The sequence below is a fragment of the Mustela lutreola genome, chromosome 4, assembly GCF_030435805.1.
Source record: "Mustela lutreola isolate mMusLut2 chromosome 4, mMusLut2.pri, whole genome shotgun sequence".
In the NCBI taxonomy this organism is placed as follows: domain Eukaryota; kingdom Metazoa; phylum Chordata; class Mammalia; order Carnivora; family Mustelidae; genus Mustela; species Mustela lutreola.
In genome coordinates this window covers 89764147-89784284 of record NC_081293.1, presented here as the reverse complement: position 1 = coordinate 89784284, position 20138 = coordinate 89764147, and the positions used below count along the sequence as shown (strand labels likewise).

Below are 20138 nucleotides of genomic sequence, written 5' to 3'. Positions count from 1 at the left end.
CAGGAAAAAATATATACGGTGGTAAAAAGATAGTCTCTTCAATAAATGGTGCTGGGAAAACTGGACAGCTATAAGTAGAGGAATGAAACTCAACCATTCTCTTACACCATAGACAAAGATAAACTAAAAATGGATAACAGACCTCAGCGTGAGACAGGAATCCATCAGAATCCTAGAGGAGAACATAGGCAATAATCTCTTCGATATCAGCCACAGCAACTTCTTTAAAGATATGTCTCCAAAGGAAAAGGAAACAAAAGTGAAAATAAACTTTTGGGACTTCATCAAAATCAAAAGCTTCTGCACAGCAAAGGAAACAGTCAAGAAAACAAAAAGGCAACCCACGGAATGGGAGAAGATATTTGCAAATGACAGTACAGACAAAAGGTTGATATCCAGGATCTATAATGAACTCCTCAAACTCAACACACATGAATCAGGCAAACATATCAAAAATTGGGCAGAAGATATGAAGAGACACTTCTCTAATCAAGACATACAAATGGCTATCAGACACATGAAAAAATGTTTATCATCACTAGCCCTCAGGGAGATTAAAATTAAAACCATATTGAGATATCACCTTATACCAGTTAGAATGGCCAAAATTAGCAAGACAGGAAACAACATGGAGGGGATGTGGAGAAAGTGGAACCCTCTTACAGTGTTGGTGGGAATGCAGGTTGGTGCAGCCACTTTGGAGAACAGTGTGGAGATTCCTCAAGAAATTAAAAATAGAACTTCCGTATGACCCTGCAATTGCACTTCTGGGTATATACTCCAAAGATACAGATGTAGTGAAAAGAAGGGCCATCTGTACCCCAATGTTTATAGCAGCAAAGGCCACAGTCGCCAAACTGTGGAAAGAACCAAGATCCCCTTCAATGGACGAATGGATAAGGAAAATGTGGTCCTTATACACTATGGAGTATTATGCGTCCATCAGAAAGGATGAATACCCAACTTTTGTAGCAACATGGACTGGACTGGAAGAGATTATGCTGAGTGAAAGAAGTCAAGCAGAGAGTCAATTATCATATGATTTCACTTATTTGTGGAGCATAACAAATAGCTTGGAGGATTAGGGGTGTTAGAGAGGAGAAGGGAGTTGGGGTATATTGGAAGGGGAGGTGAATGATGAGGGACTATGGGCTCTGAAAAACAATCTGAGGGGTTTGAAGTGGTGGTCGGGGGTGGGAGGTTGGGGTACCAGGTGGTGGGTATTGTAGAGGGCACGGATTGCATGGAGCACTGGATGTGGTGAAAAATAATGAACTCTGTTTTTCTGAAAATAAATAAATTAATTTAATTTTAAAAAAGACATAAAAATGTCAATATTACTCAAGGCAATCAACAGTTTCAATGAAATCTCTAGCAAAATTCCAATAACATTTTTTGCAGAAATGAAAAATATTCATCCTAGGGCACCGGGGTGACTTAGTGGGTTAAATAAAGCCTCTACCTTTGGCTCAGGTCATGATCCGAGGGTCCTTGGATCAAGCCCTGCATCAGGCTTTGTGCTCAGCGGGAATCCTGCTTCCCCCTTTCTCTCTCTGCCTGCCTCTCTGCCTACTTGTGATCTGTGTCAAATAAATAAATAAAATCTTTAAAAAATATACCATACTAAAACTCATACAGAATCTAAAGAAACCTGAATATCCACAACAATCTTGAAAAAGAACAAATCTAAAAGAAGGTCTCAAAAAGATGTCTGTACACTCATTTTCATAGCAGCATTGTTATTCATAACAGCTAAAACAAGGAACAACTCAAGTGTCCATGGACAGATGAATGGATAAGCAAAATGTATATATACATACAATGGGTATCACTCAGCCTTAAAAATGGAAAAAAGTCTGCAGTATGCTACAACATTGATCAATCTTCAAGATTCATGTTAAGTGAAATAAGGAAGTCACACAAGGACAAATACTACAGGATTCCACTTATACGAGGTACTTAGGGTAGTCAGAATTACAGAATCAGGAAGTATCATAGGAGTTCCCAGAGGGGAGTTATTGTTTAATAGGTACAGAATTTCAGTTTTACAAGATGAAAGACTATGGGGATGAATGGAGCGACGGAAGCACAAGAATGTGAATACACTGTGCTCGCTTCGGCAGCACATATACTAAAATTGGAACGATACAAAGAAGATTAGCATGGCCCCTGCGCAAGGATGACACGCAAATTCGTGAAGCCTTCCATATTTTTAGGAAATATTGAAAGGGGTCCTCTAAGCAAAGAGAGAGTCTACAAGTGGTATATCAGTAAGGAACCGAGACCATATACAGTAACAGTCACCTTACAGGCAATACAATGGCACTAAATTCATATCTCTCAATAGTTACCCTGAATGTGAATGGGCTAAATGCCCCTGTCAAAAGACACAGGGTATCAGAATGGATAAAAAACCAAAACCCATCTATATGTTGCCTCCAAGAAACTCATTTTAAGCCCGAAGACACCTCCAGATTTAAAGTGAGGGGGTGGAAAAGAATTTACCATGCTAATGGACATCAGAAGAAAGCAGGAGTGGCAATCCTTATATCAGATCAATTAGATTTTAAGCCAAAGACTATAATAAGAGATGAGGAAGGACACTATATCATACTCAAAGGGTCTGTCCAACAAGAAGATCTAACAGTTTTAAATATCTATGCCCCCAATGTGGGATTAGCCAACTATATAAACCAATTAAAAACAAAATCAAAGAAACATATCAACAATAATACAATAATAGTAGGGGACTTTAACACCCCCCCTCACTGAAATGGACAGATCATCCAAGCAATAGTTCAGCAAGGAAATAAAGGCCTTAAACGACACACTGGGCCAGATGGACATCACAGATATATTCAGAACATTTCATCCCAAAGCAACAGAATACACATTCTTCTCTAGTGCACATGGAACATTCTCCAGAATAGATCACATCCTCGGTCCTAAATCAGGACTCAACCGGTATCAAAAGATTGGCATCACTCCCTGCATATTTTCAGACCACAATGCTCTGAAGCTAGAACTCAACCACAAGAGGAAGTTTGGAAAGAACCCAAATACATGGAGACTAAACAGCATCCTTCTAAAGAATGAATGGGTCAACCAGGAAATTAAAGAAGAATTGAAAAAAATCATGGAAACAAATGATAATGAAAATACAACGGTTCAAAATCTGTGGGACACAACATAGGCAGTCCTGAGAGGAAAATATATAGCGGTACAAGCCTTTCTCAAGAAACAAGAAAGGTCTCAGGTACACAACCTAACCCTCCACCAAAAGGAGCTGGAGAAAGAACAAGAAAGAAACCCTAAACCCAGCAGGAGAAGAGAAATCATAAAGATCAGAGCAGAAATCAATGAAATAGAAACCAAAAAGACAATAGAGCAAATTAACGAAACTAGGAGCTGGTTCTTTGAAAGAATTAATAAAACTGATAAACCCTTGGCCAGACTTATCAAAAAGAAAAGTGAAAGGACCCAAATAAATAAAATCATGAATGAAAGAGGAGAGATCACAACTAACACCAAAGAAATAGAAATTATTATAAGAACATACTATGAGCAACTCTACGCCAACAAATTTGACAATCAGGAAGAAATGGATGCATTCCTAGAAACATATAAACTACCACAACTGAACAAGGAAGAAGTAAAAAGCCTGAACAGACCCATAACCAGTAAGGAGATTGAAACAGTCATTACAAATCTCCAAACAAACAAAAGCCCAGGACCAGACGGCTTCCCAGGGGAATTCTACCAAACATAAAGAGGAACTAACTCCTATTCTCCTGAAACTTTCCAAAAGATAGAAATGGAAGGAAAACTTCCAAACTCATTTTATGAGGCCAGCATCACCTTGATCCCAAAACCAGACAAGGATCCCATCAAAAAAGAGAGATATAGACCAATATCCTTGATGAACACAGATGCGAAAATTCTCACCTAAATACTAGCCAATAGGATTCAACAGTACATTAAAAGGATTATTCACCACGAGCAAGTGGGATTTATTCCAGGGCTGCAAGGTTGGTTCAACATCCACAAATCAGTCAATGTGATACAACACATCAATAAAAGAAAGAACCAGAACCATATGATACTCTCAATAGATGCTGAAAAAGCATTTGACAAAGTACAGCATCCCTTTCTGATCAAAACTCTTCAAAGTGTAGTGATAGAGGGCACATACCTCAATATTATCAAAGCCATCTATGAAAAACCCACTGCAAATATCATTCTCAATGGAGAAAAACTGAAAGCTTTTCCACTAAGGTCAGGAACATGGCAGGGATGTCCATTATCACCACTGCTATTCAACATAGTACTAGAAGTCCTAGCCTCAGCAATCAGACAACAAAAGGAAATTAAAGGCATCGAAATTGGCAAAGAAGAAGTCAAACTATCACTCTTCACAGATGGTATGATACTATATGTGCAAAACCCAAAAGACTCCACTCCAAAACTGCTAGAACTTCAGTAAAGTGTCAGGATATAAAATCAATGCACAGAAATCAGTTGCATTTCTCTACACCAACAACAAGACAGAAGAAAGAGAAATTAAGGAGTCCATCCCATTTACAATTGCACCCAAAACCATAAGATACCTAGGAATAAACCTAACCAAAGAGGCACAGAATCTATACTCAGATAACTATAAAGTACTCATGAAAGAAATTGAGGAAGACACAAAGAAATGGAAAAATGTTCCATGCTCCTGGATTGGAAGAATAAATATTGTGAAAATGTCTATGCTACCTAAAGCAATCTACACATTTAATGCAATTCCTATCAAAGTACCATCCATCTTTTTCAAAGAAATGGAACAAATAATTCTAAAATTTATATGGAACCAGAAAAGACCTCGAATAGCTAAGGGGATATTGAAAAAGAAAGCCAACGTTGGTGGCATCACAATTCCGGACTTCAAGCTCTATTACAAAGCTGTCATCATCAAGACAGCATGGTACTGGCACAAAAACAGACATATAGATCAATGGAACAGAATAGAGAGCCCAGAAATAGACCCTCAACTCTATGGTCAACTAATCTTTGACAAAGCAGGAAAGACTGTCCAATGGAAAAAAGAAAGCCTCTTCAATAAATGGTGTTGGGAAAATTGGACAGCCACATGCAGAAAAATGAAATTGGACCCTTTCCTTACACCACACATGAAAATAGACTCAAAATGGATGAACGACCTCAATGTGAGAAAGGAATCCATCAAAATCCTTGAGGAGAACACAGGCAGCAACCTCTTTGACCTCAGCCACGCAACTTCTTTCTAGGAACATCGCCCAAGGCAAGGGAAAAAAGGGCAAAAATGAACTATTGGGATTTCATCAAGATCAAAATCTTTTGCACAGCAAAGGAAACAGTTAACAAAATCAAAAGACAACTGACAGAATGGGAGAAGATATTTGCAAACGACATATCAGATAAAGGACTAGTGTCCAGAATCTATAAAGAACTTAGCAAACTCAACACCCAAAGAACAAATAATCCAATGAAGAAATGGGCAGAGGACATGAACAGACATTTCTGCAAAGAAGACATCTAGATGGCCAACAGACACATGAAAAAGTGCTCCATATCACTCGGCATCAGGGAAATACAAATCAAGACCACAATTAGATACCACCGCACACAATCAGAATGTCTAAGATCAACAAGTCAGGAAATGACAGATGCTGGTGAGGATGTGGAGAATTCAAGCTGGTGCAACCACTCTGGAAAACAGCATGGAGGTTCCTCAAAATGTTGAAAATAGAACTGCCCTTTGGCCCAGCAATTGCACTACTGGGTATTTACTCTAAAGATACTAACGTAGTGATCCAAAGGGCACGTGCACCCGAATGTTTATGGCAGCAATGTCCACAATAGCCAAACTATAGAAAGAACCTAGATGTCCATCAACAGATGAATGGATCAAGAAGATGTGGTATATATACACAATGGAATACTATGCAGCCATCAAAAGAAATGACATCTTGCCATTTGCGACAACATTGATGGAACTAGAGCGTATCATGCTTAGCGAAATAAGTCAAGCAGAGAAAGACAACTATCATATAATCTCCCTGATATGAAGAAGTGGTGATGCATCATGGGGGCTTAAGTGGGTAGGAGAAGAATCAATGAAACAAGATGGGATTGGGAGTGAGACAAACCATAAGTGTCTCTTAATCTCACAAAACAAACTGACGGTTGCTGGGGGGAGAGGGGTTGGGAGAAGGGGGGTGGGTTTATGGACATTGGGGAGGGTATGTGCTTTGGTGAGTGCTGTGAAGTGTGTAAACCTGGCGATTCACAGACCTGTACCCCGGGGATAAAAATATAAGTTTATAAAAAATAAAAAATTAAAAAAAACCAAAAAAAACAACAAACTTCATCTGACTGTCAAAGCAGAAAACAGCTGTCTGGGCCATCAAGCAATTCAATGTCTACTCTTATTTCTCCCACAACAAAATGCCTGAGTAGGAGCAGGTTAGTGAAAGAAGACACATTTCCTTCCCACCCTATCCCAGTCCCATCTTTAAGCAGAGCACAAATAGGTAAGCCTTAAAGACCTTTCCTGCAGTTCCATCTCAGATTCTATCAGATCAGGACAGAGGGATGGTGCTGGCTGTGCTTTAGTGAGCCAGCCGCTGAGAATCTGGGAATGAAGGAAAGAGGAAGGGATGGAGGCGGCAGTTTGCTCCTCTGTGGCTGCTAAGTCCTTCCTTCCACATGATGCCCCACAGCTCTCCAACAATCAGGACCTCCGGTTCCTTTTACCCTACCTTCCTCTCCCAGCCCAAGCTGACATCCCTCCTGAAAGCGGGCCAAATACCTCCACCATCACCCTGTTTGCCAGAATCTGGCTATGAACTTGGTTCTGGCAGCAGGACCCAAACTGCTTCGGGCTGAGCAAGTCTTTGTCCCTCCCCTTTCACTCTAGATCTCTACTGAGATCTAGTAGGACTGGAGGACTGGCGTCTTAGGTGGGGTCCCTGTTCCTGGAACCCTCCTTCTCCCTCACAAGAGCTGCCTTGTTCCAGGAAAACTGGGCATAGCCAGTTGGAATCCCTATCCAAGATCTAAAGCTCTTGGACCTTCCCGCCTCCCTCAATCACAAGTTGGACCTTCAGTAAATGCTAAGTGCTGCTACTGAGGAAACCGGGAAGGGTACAGCGGGTGAGCAGGGCCCGGATGCCTCCACTCAGGTGCCAGGCTCACAGCTTCTCGGGAAACAAGGTCAGGGCTCCTGCATCTGTTTGCTGTTGGGTCTGCCTCACGCCCAGGTTTGATGCGGGCAGAGGATGAGGCAGGTCCTTCTAAGCCACCTGGGGCTTTCTCTAATCACCTCCCAGCCCTGCACGCGGTTGCCATGGGGACGCTACACTGACCACAGGTGAACTGGAAGACGAAGAGGAACCATGAGTGGAGAAGAACAACGTTCCCCCCAAAAGAGAAGCTTCTGGCGACAAGGGCCCTGAGGCCGGTTTCTGCCGGTCTTACCGAGGCCTCCGCCCAGCCCTCATATCAGATATGAAAACACCAAGCTTTGCTCGGTAACAAGCATTGGGACGTGCTGGTTCGCATTCGATGCATGAAGACGGAGCAGGACTCACCCGAGCTCAGGCACCAAAGCCTCTTCCTCCGTCAATCGCCCCTCTGTGGGGAACCTCCGGTTTAAAGGATCACCCACGCCCAAGCCCCCGGGGCTCACCGTCCTGCACTCCCCACCTGCAGCTGCGCTCTCAGCCTCGGAAGCATCCAGGACCGTCTTTCACGAGGCCGTGGCCACGGAGGCGAACTAGACCGGAGGGGCACAGCGGACATGCGCAGAAGGCCAGGAGGGACTCCCGCGTCCAGCCATATGGCGCCCTCCAAGTTTCCCAAATACCTGCGCCAGCCTCGCTGGAATATGGCCTTCAGACTTGAGGGAAGTTGGGTAGAACTGCTTGATTTAGCAAATAAGGTATAAGCAGGGGACCTACTGGTAATACAGGTTTTTTTTTTAAATATATTTATTTATATATTTTTTTAAGTTTTATTTATTTGACAGATCACAAGTAGGCAGAGAGGCAGGCAGAGAGAGAGAAGGGGAAGCCGGCTCCCTGCTGAGCAGAGAAGCCAATGCAGGCCAATCACAGGACCTTAGGACCATGACCCCAGCAGAAGGCAGAGGCTTCAACCCACTGAGCAACCCAGGCTCCCCTATTTTTATTCGTTGTTTACCCGAAATTATTTAAGTATCTAAGTACATACCAATTTCATTAGGTTTTTTTCCCTAATAGATGGGCTCTCCTAACAGTTTCTTGTTTTGCAGAATGCACTTGCAGAATTTCTTCCAGAGACAGTCTGTATTCCGTTTACATTGTAATGTATCTTAAACAGTATCGATGTCTTGCATTTCGTTTCGTCCTTCTGGACATTCACTGATGAGGAAACACACCCGATTTAGCATTATGTGTGGCATGGAGTTAACACTGGGAATTGCTCTTCAAAATCTGATTGCAGAAATACATAATACCGTCTTTCATGGCATAATTTGCCTTTCCCATTCTTCAAAATTACATTGGCTCTCTTGATTAATGACCTTTAAAAATGTTGTCCACTGACAAAAGAGAACTTTTTTTTTTATCTTTGCCAATTTTTCCCTTCCTCTCTAAAACTACACGTGATAATTCACTTGTTCCCATGCTGGAAAAGCACTTAGTAACATTTATGAAAAAAAAAATCAAATTCTTCAAGAGATGAAACTCATTTCAAAAGACAGTGATGGCAAGTCCAATGATGATTATCCACAAGTCAATTTATTTTACTATTTATAAGCATTATTTTCCCTTTTAAGAACAAGCTTGACATGAAGATTTCATCAATTCTTCCTTTGATGCTTTCAGGTTCCACTGAAAACTGGAATATTTAATAATACTTTTTGCTTTTCTTTCAGTTTCCATAATCCTGTTGCTAAGAGGATACTGAAAACTATATACAAGAGATAAGGAAATTAGTTTCACTCAATGGATTATTTTAAAAGTCAACAAAAAATATAGTCAACAAGAATATTGGGACATTTACTTGAGAATTGAAATAAGATTTCAGTGCTTTAAATAAACAGAACTCTCTGATATGTCGTTTGCAAATATCTTCTCCCATTCTGTCAGTTGTCTTTTGATTTTGTGAACTGTTTCCTTTGCTGTGCAAAAGCTTTTGATCTTGATGAAATCCCAATAGTTCATTTTTGCCCTTGCTTCCCTTGCCTTTGGCGTTGTTCCTAGGAAGATATGAGGAAGTGGTGATGCAACATGGGGGCTTAAGTGGGTACGAGAAGAATAAATGAAAGAAGATGGGATTGGGAGGGAGACAAACCATAAGTGACTCTTAATCTCACAAAACAAACTGAGGGTTGTTGGGGGGAGGGCGTTTGGGAGAAGGGGGTGGTATTATGGACATTGGGGAGGGTTTGTGTTTTGGTGAGTGCTGTGAAGTGTGTAAACCTGGTGATTCACAGACCTGTACCCCTGGGGATAAAAATATATGTTTATAAAAAATAAAAAAGTATATTAAAATAAATAAATAAATAAATAAATAAACAGAACTCTCTTAACTGTGTTTGTTAAAGAGTTCCTGAATGCAAGAGAAGTGAAGAATACTGAATGCCACCAAAAATCACATAAATCTCTTAGTCACTCAACTCTAACACAGCATAAATTCAATTACTTCAACGTGTATAGAGAGAATATCAAAAGCTATTTGAACAGCAGGTATCATGCATAGAGACATATGACAGCCAATAGCCCACATCTTCTATAGAATCATTCGTGCTTTGTTTCAACTTGGAATAAACATGTCTGCACCTTTATGCAAACATCCACCAAAATCTGTATTAGTATAGGTATATCTAGGAATTATTATAGTTCCACCGAAAGCAGCACAGAAGCAAAGAGAAAATATTTATTTTCTACATTGTAATTACTTGAATCCATGCGATGCTGTAAAAAAGGTGGCAGCATTTGATCCTTGATAATCTCTGTAATCATAAGCGGAGCTATTATTTTTGTTGTTAATTTCATCCTGGCACCTGAAATTCCAATTGCAACTTCAGAATCAGAAAACACTTCTGTCAGCAGTACATTCAAACAGTCTATCTGAGCTGAGAGACTGTTGATGATATACAGCATATAGGGTGCTTACAACTTCTGCTGAAATTACTGTATCTCAATCTGAATTCCTCGTAATAGTAAATTTATTTTGTCACTTTCTATAGAACTAGTTGAGGAAATAATACAACTCTTATGTTAAACTATTAGTATATGCTGGTTTATATCTGACTGCTATCTTTGCATCCTGGTCAGAAACCTTCAAAGGAAATTTTTCCTTGCTTAATCAATGTCCACCTTTTAGAAAATCCATCACATGATTTACACTTGCATTTTCGCATTTTAGGATTCAAATATATAAAAATAAAAACAGATAATACCAAGTACTGCAAAAATTGAAGGGATAATCTCATAACTGCATTACGTCAGAACTCATAACTAACCACAAAAAGGTTGAATTATTGAAAGCATTGCAAACTTGCAAACTAAAAATGTATTGAAGTCGTATTATCATTTAAGTGAATGGAGACAGCTGTCCTTAGAAGGCCTGCTCATAAGATTTGCCCATGGCTAGTACCTGGGAACTTGGGTTTTGAAAAGGCTTGAGAACTTGGACTTCTCAAGTGTTCCTACAAGTCTACTTGATAAAAGTGGCTTACATTTGGGCACCTGGGTGGCGCAATTGGTTAGGTGACTGCCTTCGGCTCAGGTCATGATCTCAGGGTCCTGGGATCGAGTCCCCCCTCAGGCTCCCTGATCAGTGGGGGGGCCTGCTTCTCCCTCTCCCTCTGCCTGCTGCTGTTCCTCCTTGTGCTCTCCCTCTCTCTACCTTGTCAAATAAATAAATAAAATATATAAAAAAAAAAAACACTGGCTTACCATGCACCTAAATTTCTTTGTACAACCAATATGGCTTATGCTGAACACCTACTTTCCTTCTGAGAATCTGGAATTTTAGTATGTGTCAGGCACAGGGACATACATAACCAGCCCCCATAAAAACTGTGAGCACAGAGATTATAATGACCTTACATGGTAGAAAACATTCCATATGTGCTATCATAGTTCATTGCTGAGGTTATTAAGCACATCCTATGTGACTGGAAGAGAACCTTTGGAAGCTTATGTCCAGTTTCCTCTGGACATTGACCATGAGCCATTCCCCCTTGCTAATTTTTCAGGAAAATTTTTAGCTATGAGTATGACTGTATGCTGAGTCCTATAAAACTTCCTAGCAAATCACTGAACCCAAGGATGGTCTTGGGATCTCCAAATCAATTGACATCAGAAGTGGAATTATCTAGAATAGAACAACACTTACTCATGGAAATATGGCCAAATAATTGTTTTGTTAAGGAAGAAACAGACATGGACAGTGAAGCAAAAAACAAACAAATAAGCAGACATATTTTACAAGGGCTGTTGCAGTAGGGAAAAGAGATCTCAATACAAAACCAGGCTAAATTCTAAATGCCACATGGGCAGTAGGAATTTATAGTCAAAGAGCAGGGCTGGGGTCAGTCAATGGAAAATTACTAAGAGGAAACATCAGGGTTAAGGAGGACTTAGTCTAAATCAACCTAACAAGAATCTTGTTAAAAACAGGCCAAGGTGCTCAAACATCACCTGGAGGATGAAAAACCAATCAGATATCCAGAGTGATCGGTTATGGACGATGAAGAGTTCTGGTTAAACTGATTTACCCAAGAAGGCTACCCACACGGTGGGAATAAGAAATTGCCAGACTTGTCATTTGGTCTCCAATTGCATGTACCCCACCTTACATGATTACTTTGCTGATATATTCAATTTCAGTGAACTCCAACTCACAACACCATTGCCTCAGGTTTGTCTTCAATTATATACCCCACTAGTTTTCCATCCCAATTGCTCCTTAAGGAGCTTGTTAGAAGTCCATTTAGGGGTCCACTTGCTAGACCAGAACTTGAAGAGGAATGGTTTGAGAATACAATTATGTCTCTCCCAGAATTGTATTTATTTTGAAAGATAAAATATGTGCTTTGGATACTACTAGTACTGTCTCATACTTTAAAGGGAAAGAGGAATGTCCTGGCAAATCCTTGTATCACAGTTTTAGTACATATAGAGACATGTGATTTTTAAAAATATTTATTTATTTATTGGGGGCAAAAGGAGAGGGAGAGAGTCTTAAGCAGACACCATGCTGAGCAAGGAGCCCAACGTGGGGCTCGATCTTATGACCCTGAGATCAAGACATAAGTCCAAACCAAAGGTCAGGTGTTTAAGACTGCACAATGCAGACACCCTGAGATGTAGGATTTTTATTTGTATTTGAAAATTTATATTTTGAGCATCCGTGAGCAAGAGATTCCCAGAGTTCTTTGAAGGGTTCAGCTCTTAAGGAATGTCTCCGTAGTTCATAATAAATGTGGAGATGGGACTCTTTTTTGGCAGAAGCATCCAGTGCTAAAATGACCACCTGAAGTTTGGCCAATTTTGTTGACTTTTGTTTGGGTTTCATCCTTTAATCAAAGACCTCCCGAGTGAGGGGTGGAAACACCAATATCTCACCAAGTTATATCATCTTTATGATGAATAGTAGTGCCAACAACTTCTATTGTTGTTCATTTGACTAATCCCAAGGGACTCTCCAAGCAGTTCGGGGGTTTTGAGGAGAGGTGGCCTCCTCTTGCACCACGGCATTTGGGAATGGACTGGGGACAGGGGAGGCCACCCCACCACCGCAGGTGGATTAGGCCAGAGATCCCAGGTTTAGCTCCATCTTATATTAAAGAGGCATTGGTAGCTAGTGAAGTTTGTGAGGTGTTGTTTCCAACCCAAGTATAATGGGCATCTGTGTGTGGAGGGCCATAGGCTTAGGGTCTTTGAGAGCCTTTATCTCTGAGATACCCCAGGATATAGCCAGTAATTTCTTGTTCTAATGACATACAGCATGAAGCTAAAAGGTTCAATCTCTTCTATCAGAAGCTCTTGGGCAACTTACGGCCATGATATGTGGTCCAGAGACTCTAGGACGCATGACATGAGGCTGTCAGAGTCTCTTTAATAAAGGAGTTTCTAAGAACTCACAAGAGTGCCTGTTGATTTTAATATAGACAGAGTTTTTTGGCTGGAGAGAGCCCCACTTGAAGTGAGTTAATTTGTAAGAAGCAACAGCAGTGACAGTAAGCAAAATTTTTAGATGAGGATTATGTTATCACTAGAACCCCCAAAGACTAAAAGATATTGGATTTCTATGTCTTTAATGAGTGTGTCAAAAGAATCTCCTCATAGGAGGATGTCACCAATATCATGTCATACCTGTGCTGCAATGTCAGCCACCTGGACAAAGAGTGATGCAGTTAATATTTTGTCTGCCAAGATTCAGCAGAATGGCAGAACCACTGAAGTATGCTGTGAGTGATCTGAAAAGTGTGTTGTGTCCCTTGGGAACTGAAGGTAAACTGCAACTGAAAGGCTATTAAAATAAGCACTGAATAGGACATTCTAGCCAATCTACAAGAGCAAACTATTTATTAGCTGCTGACTGGACAGAACCAGTAATTTAAAAAAATATATTGATAGTAAGCATGAGGGCTGTTATGGCCTGAATATTTGTGTCCCATGAAATGTGTATACTAAAGATATAACTCATCACGTGGCTATATTTGAAGAAAGAAGTAAAGTTAAATGAGGCCCCAAAGATGACCATACCCTAAGCCCAAGAAGCTCTGAGTACTTTACCTTACCTGGCAAATGGGATTTAGAAAGCATAATTAAATTAAGGTGTGAGGGGGGAGAGATTATCCTGGATTACCTCGGTGGTCCCAATGTAATCATGAGGATCCATAGGAGACAGGAGGATCAGAATCAGAAGGCAATGTGAAGTTGGAAACAGAGGGATAAAAGGTGGTGCAACGAAGGGCCACAAGCCAGGAAATGCAGGCAGCTTTAGAAGCAGGACAAGGCAAGAAAATGGATTCTCCTCTAGAGCCTCCGAAAGGAACACAGGCTGTTAACACCCTGATTTTACCTCACTGAGACTGATTTTTGAAATTCTGACCTCCAGATCTGCAATATAATTAATTTGTGTTGTTTCTAGCCACTGAGAATTTGTCATTTGCTACAGTGGCACTAAAAAACTACTAGAAGAACTCACTGTGAGAAATATTGAGTCTGTACAATGGCCGGGACCATTTCTAGGTAGGACTATCTTCAGGGTGTGGTAGTACTAGGCCTGGATAGTTGACTGCCAGCAACCTTCCTCCCTCCCACTCTCTGAACCCCAGTGCACCGTGTGCCTCCTCCACTGCAGCCCAGGTGACTCACAGGAAGCTGGCCCCATCCACACTACAAGGAAGGGTTCTGTCATGGAAGCCAGTCATGTTCCTCCTGGGCCATTCACACAGCCAGCTGTACGACAGTCAGTGCATTGTTACTGTTCTAAGATAGACAGTAACCTAGGTTGTCCCACACACACAAATGGGAAGGGCTTTACAGAAATATCTGAGTTGTCTCTGAATGTGAACAAGGAAAGCAGTGCCCCCACTGCGGGCAGCCATCACACAGTCAGCAGGGGCGTGGAAGACAAACTGGCCAGAGGGAAAGGGTAGAGTAGGGAAAAATGGAGAAAATCATGGAGACAGTGTGAATAAAACACATTCTCTGCAAGCTCTGCCATGAGCTGCTTCTTCATGAGATTGAAGGTTATTTTTTGTTTGTTTGTTTGTTTGTTTGCTTGTTTTACTCTTTAAGACAGTTTGAGTTAGGATGAGACAACCATCCAAACTGATTTAGGAGGTCAAACTTTACGGAAACTAAGAAAGCCAGATAATAAAAGTAGATGACTCACATGTGTGAAAAGTTTCCTTTCGAACTAAGGGCGGGGGGAAAACTAGAACCTTGAATTTGTGGCTATTCCGCTATTCTTGCTATTTTTCATCACTCAAATGTATTTTTTAAGAATGAGGAACTTATTCTCAATAAATACAGTGATGGTTCCCTGAAAATTTGTAACCAAGTAGGGAACAGTCAGAGTCTCTAAACAGATTGTTTTGAATTGACTTAACAATCACACAAGATAGACTGTAAAATGTATCAAAGAGTGGGACTGAGTTTCTTATATATGATTTAATGCAAATTTTTGTCTACCTGATGATTTTTAGTTTTTGTCTACAGGGTGAGTGAATAAAGGTGTCTCAACATGGTCCAGAACTAATGGTGTTCCCTGGCTCAATATGAAATCTAGGGTTATTTCTGTTTCCTTTTCCATGAACTTCTCCTTCCTCTCATTTGGTCTGTTTTTCAGTCGGACTGTTTGTCTTCTTCTCAATGTGTAGGCATGTCAGAGACATGAACTCCTTGAACAGCTGATGTTACAGATGCTTTTAACAGCCTGTTGCCCACATGCAGCTTTACTCTATTTTTTGATATACAAATCTTTTTCAAATTTTTAAAATAAAGTGGCATGTCATTTCTTCTATGGTCTGTCGGTCTTATCTCTACTTAAGATAGTCTACCACTTCCCAGTTTTTTACATGCCCCTAGATTGTCTCCAAATTCTTTATCATTTTGTTTGTAGAGTTAGAACTTAAACCAATTTACAATGTTAATCAATCTGACATCTGCTTACATATGTGATAGGAAGCAACAGTTCTAAGAAAGAGAGTTCTTTCAGCTCTGAGGGATAGAGCTTAAAGTCAATATTCAATGATACTCTGTCTCATTTTCTAGAAGGAACTGGTGGTTTCTGTTTGGAACTCTGACAATTTTTTCTTAGTCCCTGAAAGTCAAATTAGGTTTATGTCTGTTTTGGTTTGTGTCTGTTCAGCTAATTCTCCCTGGGACTTGAAGGCTTTATGAACTGAAGGCATGACTGTTTTTCAGCTCAAGTAAATGCTGCATTAGTTCAGTTATAACTTCTGTTATTTTCTCCTTTTGTCCTCAGGATACTTGCAAGGTAGATTTGGACCTGACCTCAGATCTTACTTATTCATTTCTCAGTTCCATCTCTTTAAATTTTCCTCAGTGTTCTGGGATATTCCTTTGGAAAATCAATTTTGTGGGGCACTGGGTAGCTCAGTGGGTTAAGCCACTGCCTTCAGCTCAGGTCATGATCTCAGGGTCCTGGGATCGAGTCCTGCATTGGGCTCTCTGCTCGGTGGGGAGCCTGCTTCCTCCTCTCTCTCTCTGCTTCCTTTCTGCCTACTTGGGATCTCTCTCTGTCAAATAAATAAAATGTTTAAAAAAATCAATTTTGTTCTCAGCAGTGATCGTTACTGTTTACAGTATTCCTATTACATGTTACAACTAGTGAATTTAAGTATCAAATCTTTCTTGTATTTTTTTAAAAGATTTATAAAATTTATTTGACACAGAGAGACAAAGTGAGCACAGACAGGGGGAGTGGCAGAGGGAAAGGGGGAGGGAGATGCAGACTTCTCAGTGAGCAGAGACTCCCCGCCCCCCAACATAGAGTTTAATCTCTGGCAGACATTTAACCAACTGGGCCACCAACGCACCCCAAAGATCCCTTTCAAAATCTTCAGTCAGTATTTTGCTGCTCTTTACTGTAACTGTATCCCCCTCAGACTTCTTGACAATAAGTTTCTCTAGCTCTGTAGTCAGTTCTTAATCAATGAGGACATGTGCTCTGGGCCTCAGTTTGGTGCTCCTCAACCAAGATGCTACCTGCCACTCAGGTGTCTGAACTCTTCCAGCTCAGGCCTAGTCACACTTTTGGGAACTCCGGGGCATCAGCAAACCTGCTTTAAGGGGACCATGCTTTGTGCATAAAAGCAGGCCCCTGCCATGAAGCAGCTGCTCTCAAACTTCCCCAAGTTGTCTTTCTCTACACAGCACAAAGTCTCTAAGCAACTCAACCTGCTGGGAAAGCCCATTTCTCTATGACCAAGGACCACAAGAGAGAGAAGGTATACCATGGGCCCCACACAGAAAGAGGTCTTCACTGAAACCCTTCGAAAGAGACGGCCTTTTCTTCCAGGCATTCCATCATGGCACCTCAAAATCCTGATATGCTCTTCCACTCCTCCCCCTGAGATGCCAAAAGGCACCTGGCAGTCGAATAGATCCTTCCCACAGCCCACCTACATGATTCTTGAGGGCCTGCCTGGTGCTGGGGATGGGTGAAGGCAACACAGGCCCCTGGTCTTATGCTCCGATGTCACTTGTTCTTGAGCAAAGGAAGGAAAATGAGAGGGTCCAGGAGACTGCACACAACACCATGTTCTCAGAACATCTCCCTGGCCCCCAAGATCACCTTGTCATGGCAATGTCAGCAGAGCATGGCAAGTGCTACCTCAGAAGTCCCTCTGACACCTCAGCAACAGAGAGAGAGCCCACCCATAAACATAATCCCTAGAACCAGCATCCTTTAGGAACCAAAACCCCTATGAGTCAATTACTTTGGTATGTGTTAGTGTATTTTTACCTATGTAAAATATAAGAAAAAGAGGAATGACATACCTGTATGATTTGGGGCAGTACAGCAACTCGATTTTGAGTGTTTTGGATTATAGCTAGATACTTTTTTTCCAAAAAGAAATTTATAATCCATTTAATAAAAACAATGTGAACTGCCATGTATGGAATTTTTATACTATAAATGTTTTCATTGTCTTGAGTTGTAGTAATGTACATACACTGGCACTGGTCTCAAATGGGGGATGTCTGGAAGGAAACAGAATACATGATTAGGGGAGTGAGTTTAACTCACCACCCTAAACAGTTCAATTTCTCACAAACATATACTTAAGCTATATATTTGATTGGATGAATATCAACTAAAACTTTAAAATTAAAGTACCAGAAATTATTAGGGATGACATTTTTTGGTAGACTTGTTTCTGATTCTGCCTTGTGACCTGACAAACGTGGGATGGTGGCTCCTGTTACTGCTTGCTTATTACAGCTATGGCATACCGCGGTGGAAGTACTAAGTACTAAGCCACTAAAAAATTTGAGAGGTAAGCAATTCTAATAGTAAGGATATTTTCACATACATTATAACTAATTTAATATTTTAGGACTGAAACAAATCTAGAAGAATGTACAGACATTCTTCATCATTTCAGGTACTTTAACATCCAATACTACCCTAATCAAATCCATGGGACTTTAGTTTTATAGACTTTTCCTTGTAGATGAATCTGAAGAATAGAATCAGTATAAACTACTTTATGTCTGAAGAATTCATCTTTGAGTATCAGACTTTACCAGCTCCACAGAATAAATAACAAGTCCCTTTCTTGGTGCAGCCACTTTGGGAAACAGTGTGGAAATTCCTCAAAAAAATTAAATGGAGCTGCCCTGCAACTGCACTCGGTATATACCAAGAAGATACAGATGTAGTGAAAAGAAGGGCCATCTGTACACCAATGTTCATAGCAGCAATGGCCAAAGTCACTAAAGTGTGGAAAGAACCAAGATTCCCTTCAATAAATGAATGGATAAAGATGTAGTCCATATACAATATGGATTATTATGCCTCCATTAGAAAGAATGAATACCCAACTTTTGTATCAACATGAACTGGACTGGAAGAGATTATGCTGAGTGAAATAAGTCAAGCAGAGTCAATTTTCATATGGTTTCTTACTTCTGGATCATAAGGAATAACACAGAGGACATTGGTAGATGGAGGGGAGAAGTGAGTTGAAGGAAACTGGTGGGGGAGACAAACCATAAGAGACTGTTGACTCTGAGAAGCAAACTGAGGGCTTTAGAAGGGAGGCAGGTAGGGGGTTGGGTGAGCCTGGTAATGGGTATTATGGAGGGCACATATTGCATGAAGCACTGGGTGTGGTGCATAAACAATGAACTCTGGAACACTGAAAAAAATAGAATAAAAAAAAAGAAGTCCCTTTCTCCTTCTTTCAATTTCATAATCAATGCAAAAAGCTACATGGTATAGGACTTGAGCTACTACTTGCTGTATGTCCAGCTCTCTTACTGACATTCTTTTTTTTTTAATTTTCAGCATAACAGTATTCATTGTTTTTGTACCACACCCAGTGCTCCATGCAATCCGTGCCCTCTATAATACCCACCACCTGGTACCCCAACCTCCCACCTTTTATATACCTGGAGGCACTTGCATGAGGCAGACAAGTTCTCAACAAAGAACTTTAATTTCAATATATTAAAGTATACTATGTTTTCCACAGTGAATATAGACTATTTATCAAATCAGAAACAAGTTCTGAAAAAAATACCCATATACAGATAGCTAACAAATACACAGCCTGGTACCTCTAAAGGTTAGATGCATCTTTCAAAATGCATCAAGTTTCTGCTGTATTCCCCGATCCAAGCATGCACATTTTTGTGTATGTAAGTAAACACCCAAAGACAACTGAATTAGTAGTCCACATTCACCACATGGATTAATGCCTGTTGTGATCTTTTTCCCTCCCAAATTGTTTCTGATTATTCACTTTAACTAATTTTGCCTGCTTTCCAATAATAGGGAGAAGAAAATTTGCTTCCCCACCCCAGCACCAATCAAAGGGATACTTCTGTACTGTGAGCCTTCATTTTTCATAGGGGAAAACAAACAAACAAACAAACAAACAAAAACAAAAAAAAACCTGAGCAGTGAAACTAGAAATTCCCTCATGTTTCCTTCCTTTTTGGAGCTTACTGCCCTTAGGTTGCACAGTTGCCCAAATATTGGCCCCTCCATAAGAAGCTGTAAGTAACACCTAGTGGATGAAAGATCCAGGATATAAGGAAGGGCTACTCTGGGCAATTGCATGGCCTGGGATGGTCTGCCTCACCACTGGGCAAGGTCTGGGGTCTGGGGTCATCATACCTCAACACTTTAAGAGAAGACTTCAACAAGAATGTTTATTTCAACATCTTTGCATGAGAAAATAAACACTGCCTTCAATAAACAGTTTCAATTAAAAATTAAAATTTTAGGGCACCTGGGTGGCTCAGTGGGTTAACGCCTCTGCCTTGGCTCGGGTCATGATCTCAGGGTTCTGGAATCGAGTCCCACATCGGGCGCTCTGCTCAGTGGGGAGCCTGCTTCCTCCTCTCTCTCTC

The 20138-nt window shown here is 40.7% G+C and overlaps 1 non-coding gene across 1 annotated transcript; it reads left to right on the top strand.

The window, feature by feature from the left end:
* The first annotated feature begins 2107 nt into the window (after window positions 1-2107).
* On the top strand, window positions 2108-2214 carry LOC131830908 (U6 spliceosomal RNA). Its single transcript, XR_009353441.1, has one exon. It is a non-coding gene; the product is annotated as a U6 spliceosomal RNA (small nuclear RNA).
* The last annotated feature ends 17924 nt before the right edge of the window (window positions 2215-20138 follow it).